Genomic DNA, 7,494 nt, shown 5'->3' on the forward strand with positions numbered 1-7,494 from the left:
GGATGTGTCTTTATAAGAATATGTATGACCACTTTATAAGTATGACCATTCAGGAAGGCTAAATCAGCTAAAATTCATCTGATCCTTTATTGGTCACAGACATGTGTTATTAATATTGTTTGAACTGTTATGATTCCTAAAACTACTCAATGTCCAGGTTTCTCAGAAGGGATGTCATGGTATAGATGCCCAACAGTGTGTGTGTGTGTGTGTCTGTCTGTCTGTCTATCTATCTATAGATAGATAGATATAGATATAGATATAAATATATCTCCAATTGAAATATTCACGTAGGAACAGCTCAAATAAATACGTAAGGGCAGACTTTGTAGATAAAAATAGTTCCTGTTTCATAAGGAAATAAAAAACTCTTTTCTTCTTTGGAAAAAAGCTGTACATTAATAATATCCCCCTTTAGGGAACTGCATAGTGTTCTTTTTGCCCACAACTGCTGTTTCCATTGAGTATCGTGCTGTCCAAAAAGATGCTCCACAGGGGTTGAATTTGCAGTCTAAAATATAAAGAATCTTCTTTATGTCAAAAGGATTTCTTTACAAAATTAGAATAATTGGAAGAATAAGAGAAAAGCATGTGTCTTACCAATATTCTCTAATAATGGGTCCCAGAAAACTCTAGATAGACACAGCCAAGCTTCCAAGTCACAGTACATGTGTTACCGTCTTGCTACCTTCTTTAAAATACCATCAGGCAAAAAGAATATCTGAAATCACTTACAAATAGTAAAGATAATGCTGATATGAGTAAACCATAACTTTTCTCAAGGTTTTTGGGGGTTTTTTTTGGCAAACATGCATTTGAACTGACTAAATGACAAAAGAATATATAGTTAACATAAATCAGGTATTATATTAACAACCAAATGTAAGGACACGAAGCAAAACTTGAGTATGGGAACCATCTAATTTAAAGCAACAGTGTCTCCCATTTTTATAAGAAACAGAAAGTCTAGATTTTAATGAAGACCAAAAAGTTCATGCATTTGGAACTGGAAAATTATCCAAGCTTCAGTCTGCAATAATATTCTTTTAATCTCAGTCCTTGAATGAGGGTGGGTTCTATAACTGAACAAAACTCAAAAAGAAATCTTCTTCTGAGTGCTTATAATCTAAACAATGCTGCACTGGGGGAGCATCAAGATGTTTGTGTTTTATCTTTGATCTATGTTCTGAAATATTATATTTCAAAAGTCATCCTAGTGTATAATTTTGGACAGATTCATTTAAGAAGATATACACACCATCTTGTTTGACAGATTGTAAGTGATTTCAGAATCCATCTAAATTCTTTGCTAGGATGATTAAATATTGTAATGTCCATAGATAATGTACAGTTCATGCACAAGAAAAATGCCCAGTTGTAATATCCTGTCAGCAGGGCGTATAAGAAGAATCAGAATGGATCAATTCTTGCTTCAAATTACGACCCCATCTAAAATGAATCCTAGCAGGTAGAGCACAACATGGGATGTTAGAAATCATATGCCAATGTTTTAAAACAATGCATTAGATATCAATAGCATTACATGGGCCATTTCTGCATGGTCCAAATATCCTGGGTTGAGCAAGAGAAATACCCCGTTCAATGCAAGAAGTTTGCACAGTTTCCGGTCCACAAGCGAATTTGCCCCACGAAATCTCCCTCATCCCAGGGTATTGAAAAATCGCCAAATTGGTGATTCTTTTCAGAAATCCCGGGGTGAGCCTGATCTCCCCACTCCTCTGCCCGCCCCCTGATCCCTCTGCCTGACTTTCATTCAAGTTGCCACTTAAAAACAACAGCCAATCAGAACGTGGGACACCAGGCATGCTCAGATGCACTTGCAATGTAAATAGAGAAGTCCTGGGCTCGTGTGACAGATATTGGAGTATTTAGTCAGTCTTCACTGGATTCCTTCAAAAAATGGGCAACCTGGATAAAATGGACTTGGATTGTAATAAACCGTTTGTAACCAGGTATGATTGTGCTGTGTGGAAACAGTCATGTATAACCAGAAGCTCATTCTGGAGTCCTGTTGTCTCATTTTATTTTTTTAAATAAATCTTTATGGTTGGTGCTAATTGCTCTATTCTATGCCATGATTAATTTATTTCTGATACACCCTATTAAAACACTGTTTTACATATTTTGTCCCTCCTTGATGAAATCCTAATCATTTGTTAAATTCCTTCTAAATAATGCCAACGACATTTTGTTTTTGTTTTTTTAAAGCTGCTGCCACTCAAAGCAGTGGTGGGCAACAACAGCTGCTGATAAGAAGCCTGGATGTCATACACTCAAGGACATAGGTAAAGGGGGGGTTCCTGGGTTTAACCCCCCCATTACATGTCTGAAGCTTCTCTCCTCATTTGTGGTTTTTTGTATTTTTAAAGTGTTTTTTCAGCTTTTGGTATGCAGGGGGCTCAGTTTTTAGGCTAGCAGCACCAAACTTTCAGGGATTTGTTGGGAGACTCTTCTGATGATACCACTCAGGTTTGGTGAGGTTTGGTTCAGGGGGTCCAAAGTTATGGAGTCCCAAATGGGGTGCCCCATCCCTCATTGTTTCCAATGGAAGCTAATAGGAGATGGGGATACACCTTTGAGGGTCCATAACTTTGGACGCCCTAAACCAAACTTCACCAAACATGAGTGGTATCATCATAAGAGTCTACTAAAGATACCCTGAAAGTTTGGTGCTGCTAGCTTAACAATTGCACCCCTGACAGCAAGCACCCCCAAATTTCCCCAGATTAAATCCACCCCCTTCGGCATGGCTTTAAAAGGAGAATCTGAGGTCCCCAGTTTAAACATTGAAAGTGATGCTGTTTCAGGGTGGGGGAGAATCCACCCCAAAACAGCATCACGTTCAATGTTGTTTTAACTGGGGACCCTATATTCTCCCTTTAAGGTAGATTTAAAAGAAGAATCTGGGCTCCCTAGTTTAAACACCATTGAAAATGATGCTTTTGGGGGGTGGATTCCAGCATCACAGTGGCCGCCCATGAAGGGGGGCGCAAAACTCAGATTTTGCACCAGGATCCATTTTGCCTAGCTACACCTCTGCCCAGAGAAAAGGACAGAAGGGACTGTTGGCTGCCGGCTGGGAGCCCAGCTGATGGGGCAGGTGGGCAGGGAAGTCTGCCATCTCTGGCCTCAGAGAGCTGCTTTTATAAGCACTGAGGCCTGGGGTGGGACTTGGGGAGGTGGGGCCATGCCCCAGGAGCGGGTGGGGGCATGGCCCCGCCCCTGAACCCACCCCATAAAAATCTATACCTACGTCCCTGTATACACTTAACACACTTTCAAAATTATGCACAACAAAGTGTGTCTTTCAATTCATGTACATATGATCACAATTCTGCTGCAAATGCTTACTCCTTTCTAAAAACAAATCCAGCGCACATGAGCAAACATTATAAATCATTCAAAACCCATCAATGTGATTCTGTTTTTCATTTTTCAGGAAATGGGTATTTGTGATCTTTCTACTATAATCTCTCTCTATAAAAAGCTAACCATTCGTTTGTTGGTCTTGCCCTAATGCCAAAACGGCTGGACGGATCACCCCCAAATTTTCACATGACATCCCTCCCTGTTGCGGGCAGGTAATCGGACCTTCAAGTCGCTGAAAGTCCATACTTGAGCTTGGAAAAATGTCTTTTTCCTGGCGCACCAGGCCATGAAGCTGGCTGTGTTTAACTGTCACCCTTAGAATGTTCGTGCAGCCTGTCTGTGGCCTGAGGGCTTGGTATGAGGGCTTAGAATGTTCGCGCAGATGGGCAGAGATGAGCAGTGAAAACAGTAAATAGGTAATACTGTTAGGTAATACGAGGGGAAGTGAAACACATACACACTTTGCCATGTGAGACGTCAGGTGGGGTCCCCCCCCTCACACGCAGGTAACTTTCACTCTCTGTGCCTTTTGGAACATGTGATGGGATAAGATCATTGCCTGGTGGATTCTTATACTTCATGCAGGGAAGAAGTTAGAGAATTCTCCTTTACATAATCTTGGCTTTTGGTGGCCTACAGGATTTTATCTTATTTCCATGTTGTTTAGTGTATATATGAAACTCCTGGATGAGGTCACAAGGCAGCTGGGACTGCATTTCTCACTAGCATGTAAACAACACCCATCTCTATCATTCTTCTTCATCTATACTTTGTGAAGCAATTGAAAAAATTAGACTGGTATCTCTAGTCATTTGTACTTGGGTCAACATAGATTTAATCTGAGACAATGAAATGAAAGTGATATGATTGGTGACATAGCTGAGCCCAGAGAAGTTATGCAACATATTATTTGGGCTGTACTCCCTGTAAGCACTGCGGCTCATATTCTGGATATTCTCCTGATTCCTGGATCTTGGATAGCCAGGTTCAGCAATGGTTTCTATCAGCTAAAAATAATGCAGCAGTTAAGAATAAATGATTAATAAACTGCTAAACATGGTTCATCATCATGTTTTCAGTGCAGGTATTGCTGGGGAGAATTGAGCAGATGCAAGTTGGCCACAGAGATCTGACCAGAAGACTTCTAGAAGCTTTCAAACACTTGGAGTGTTCTCCTCCCTCCCCTATGGAGCCGAGAGTAGGTCAGTTTCCTGACCAAATAGTCATATGAAGGGAGACAGGCAAATTTCTCCTCTCTCAGTTCTCTCTTAGCTGTCATGGAGGACATGCTTCCCTGAGCGTTTTCATTTTACTTCTGGATTTTTTCTTCCTTTATGATGGCATTGTTTAAGAAGTGTTCCAAATGTAACACAAAGATTGCTCAAAATGATGAGTGCAAAGAATGCCTTTTCTGGTTTGGTGAGACTCATGTCTTTGACACATGCCATTCTTGCTGCATTTTCATGCTGAAGGCCAGGCATGCATGGACTCTGAAGCTTAATCCTGCTCTGTGGGAAAAGTCTCCAACTTTGGTGGATGCTGGTGCTTTCTGCACAGCACAAATAAAATATTTTGAGGACATTTAAAAAAGCATTTGGGGGAGGAAGTTCACACAGCTTTTTCCCCAAGACATTTTCAGAACATTTTATTTCTTCTCAACCCAGTTTTTTTAGAAAACACTAAACTAGTGATCTTCTTTAGTTCCCACCCAATTTATGACCTTTCTACTTTCGTTTTACCCCACCCACCATTTTCTGCCACTTGACTCCTCCATGCAGCCTGTTTTTTGCTGAAGATCCCCTGGGATTTTTGCTCTGAAGGCATCATGGCCGCTTGTCTTTTTAGTCAATAAAGTACATGATTGAACTCAGTTTTTCTGGCTGATTTCAGCAATGTATAGTTTTCCAGTTTTTAAATTTTCAATTATGTGTCTTTGAAGCTATGACAACTCAAATTGAGAATCCATTGGCCTAAGGAACTAGACGCTTTTGTAAGATGACATCTTTTAAAAATTATTTTTGCATGCATTGAGTGAATAAGAAAAGGAGGAGGAGGGCATATATTTATATTATGCTTTTGTCCAAAATGTCAGTGATTGCACAATTCCATGTATTTATAATTTTAGGCAAGTTTTATAAAACTTAATGTAAATTTTATTGAATTTTACATGCATGAATTTTAGATATCATGCTTTATATATGTACCCTTTTAATTTGCTCACAACTTGCTTGTTCATGAGCATTAAATAAAAATATATATTTTTTAAAATCTTGTTTCACTTATGTGGACTTTTGTTTTTTTCTCCATTTTCCATTGTGCAGACTGAATCAGGTCTAACAGTGTTGTATGTGATTGATAATTTATTGTACAACCTGCATCTTGACTTTTAATATGTTTTACTTACTTGTATAATTCTAAATAAATATTTATTTTATAAATTCACTAATGCAGGTACATATTTGATATTACAGATTATCCTGAAAAAAATTCTTGGTGAAAGGAAATTCTGGGAATTTTACCTGAATATAAAATATATCTTTACCTTATTTTGCACCATCAGCTTTGGCCTTATTTTTTATCTCCCGTGACTGGCACAGCTCTTTTATTTCTCTTTCAAAAACTGGACCAAAACCTCTGAACCTGGCTATCCATTAGTGGACCTTTGTTTGTCCTCTGGTTGGTGTTTTTTCGGGATCTCGAATCCCTTTGGTATAAGTCCATGGTGCAACACTGTGTGGTAGAAAGAGGAAATTTAAGAAGCAGATCTAAGATGGTTTGTAGAAGAATGATTCATAGCCCAATTCACAGCTCGAGGTAGCCCAGAGTGGCACTTCTGCATGGCCATGCCGCCTCCTGAGGGCTTTCCAGTAGTGTATGAAGGCAGAATAAACACTCCTTCCCCCACTGCTAGAAAACCATTCTTAGGTCTAAAGAGACAGCCCAATCCATCTCCCCATAGGATTGCATTGTCAGACAAAGTGGCATACTTGAGAGATACACTGGCTTAGATTTCCAAAATCATTCCCCTGTAGATGGTAGAGCCAAGCAGAGGAATGTACAACATTAGCAATTGACATTGCAGTCCTAAAAAGGATTATACTAATAGTCATAGTGTTGGAAGAGACCACAAGGGCCATCAAGTCCAACCCCCTGCCATGCAGGAACACACAATCAAAGTGACCATCCAGCCTCTGTTTAAAAACCTCCGAAGATGTTTTAAATCCATTTAAGTGGTTAGAAGGGTGTAACTTTGCTTAGGATTACACTGTAAAGGCAACAATAAGCCGTACAAGTGACAGTCAGTGTTTTCCCATCGAATTTTTTTAACAATGTACATAATGTATTCAATGTATGGCAATATTTAATGACCTGCTATACACTGAATAAACATGATAAACATATATTAAAATGAACATGTAGGTGGTGTCATGCTGCATTGAGGCTCTCTTCAATATACCACCTGTTCACTGGAAACTATATGGTATGAGAAGTACTGATTTACATAAGCATATTTAGTAGTCTTGTTCAATTATTTAAATGTTTGTGGACCACAGTATTTATGGAACTCAGTATGGAACTGAGCCCTTTGGGGACAGGGCGGTATACTAAATTTAATAAATAATATAATGATAATAATAAAAATGACAATGGTTAAACTAACTGTTAAATTGGCCATGAGGTGAGGAAAAAAGGTTTACCACAGGAAGTGCCAGGCTTTTCCCCATAGCAAAATATTGTCTCAACATTTGGACTTTTAAAAAACAATAGGTTTTTTATGGGGATGAGAAGTTCTTTCCCCAAAATTTACTTTTTCAGATAAACTATTTATTTCTCTTATTCTCTTTTTTCTCTTTATAAACATGGATCTCTCTCCTTTGGTAACTTCAGCTCTTGCAGCTGTTTTATGTTACATTCCACAGAGTGGTGCTTTAATAGGAGAATAGGAAGGTTTGAGAAGAAATTGACTGCCTCTGAGCTTTAACAGTGTGAAATTCTGCAGAACCTGACTCCTCACCTTTCTCTCTTTGAATTTCTCTTTGATCAAAATCAGTAATATTATAAAGAGACACTGGCATAATATTTCATATACCCAATTGTGAGAAC

This window comes from Sphaerodactylus townsendi, linkage group LG08 (assembly GCF_021028975.2).
Source record: "Sphaerodactylus townsendi isolate TG3544 linkage group LG08, MPM_Stown_v2.3, whole genome shotgun sequence".
NCBI classification, from domain to species: Eukaryota; Metazoa; Chordata; class Lepidosauria; order Squamata; family Sphaerodactylidae; genus Sphaerodactylus; species Sphaerodactylus townsendi.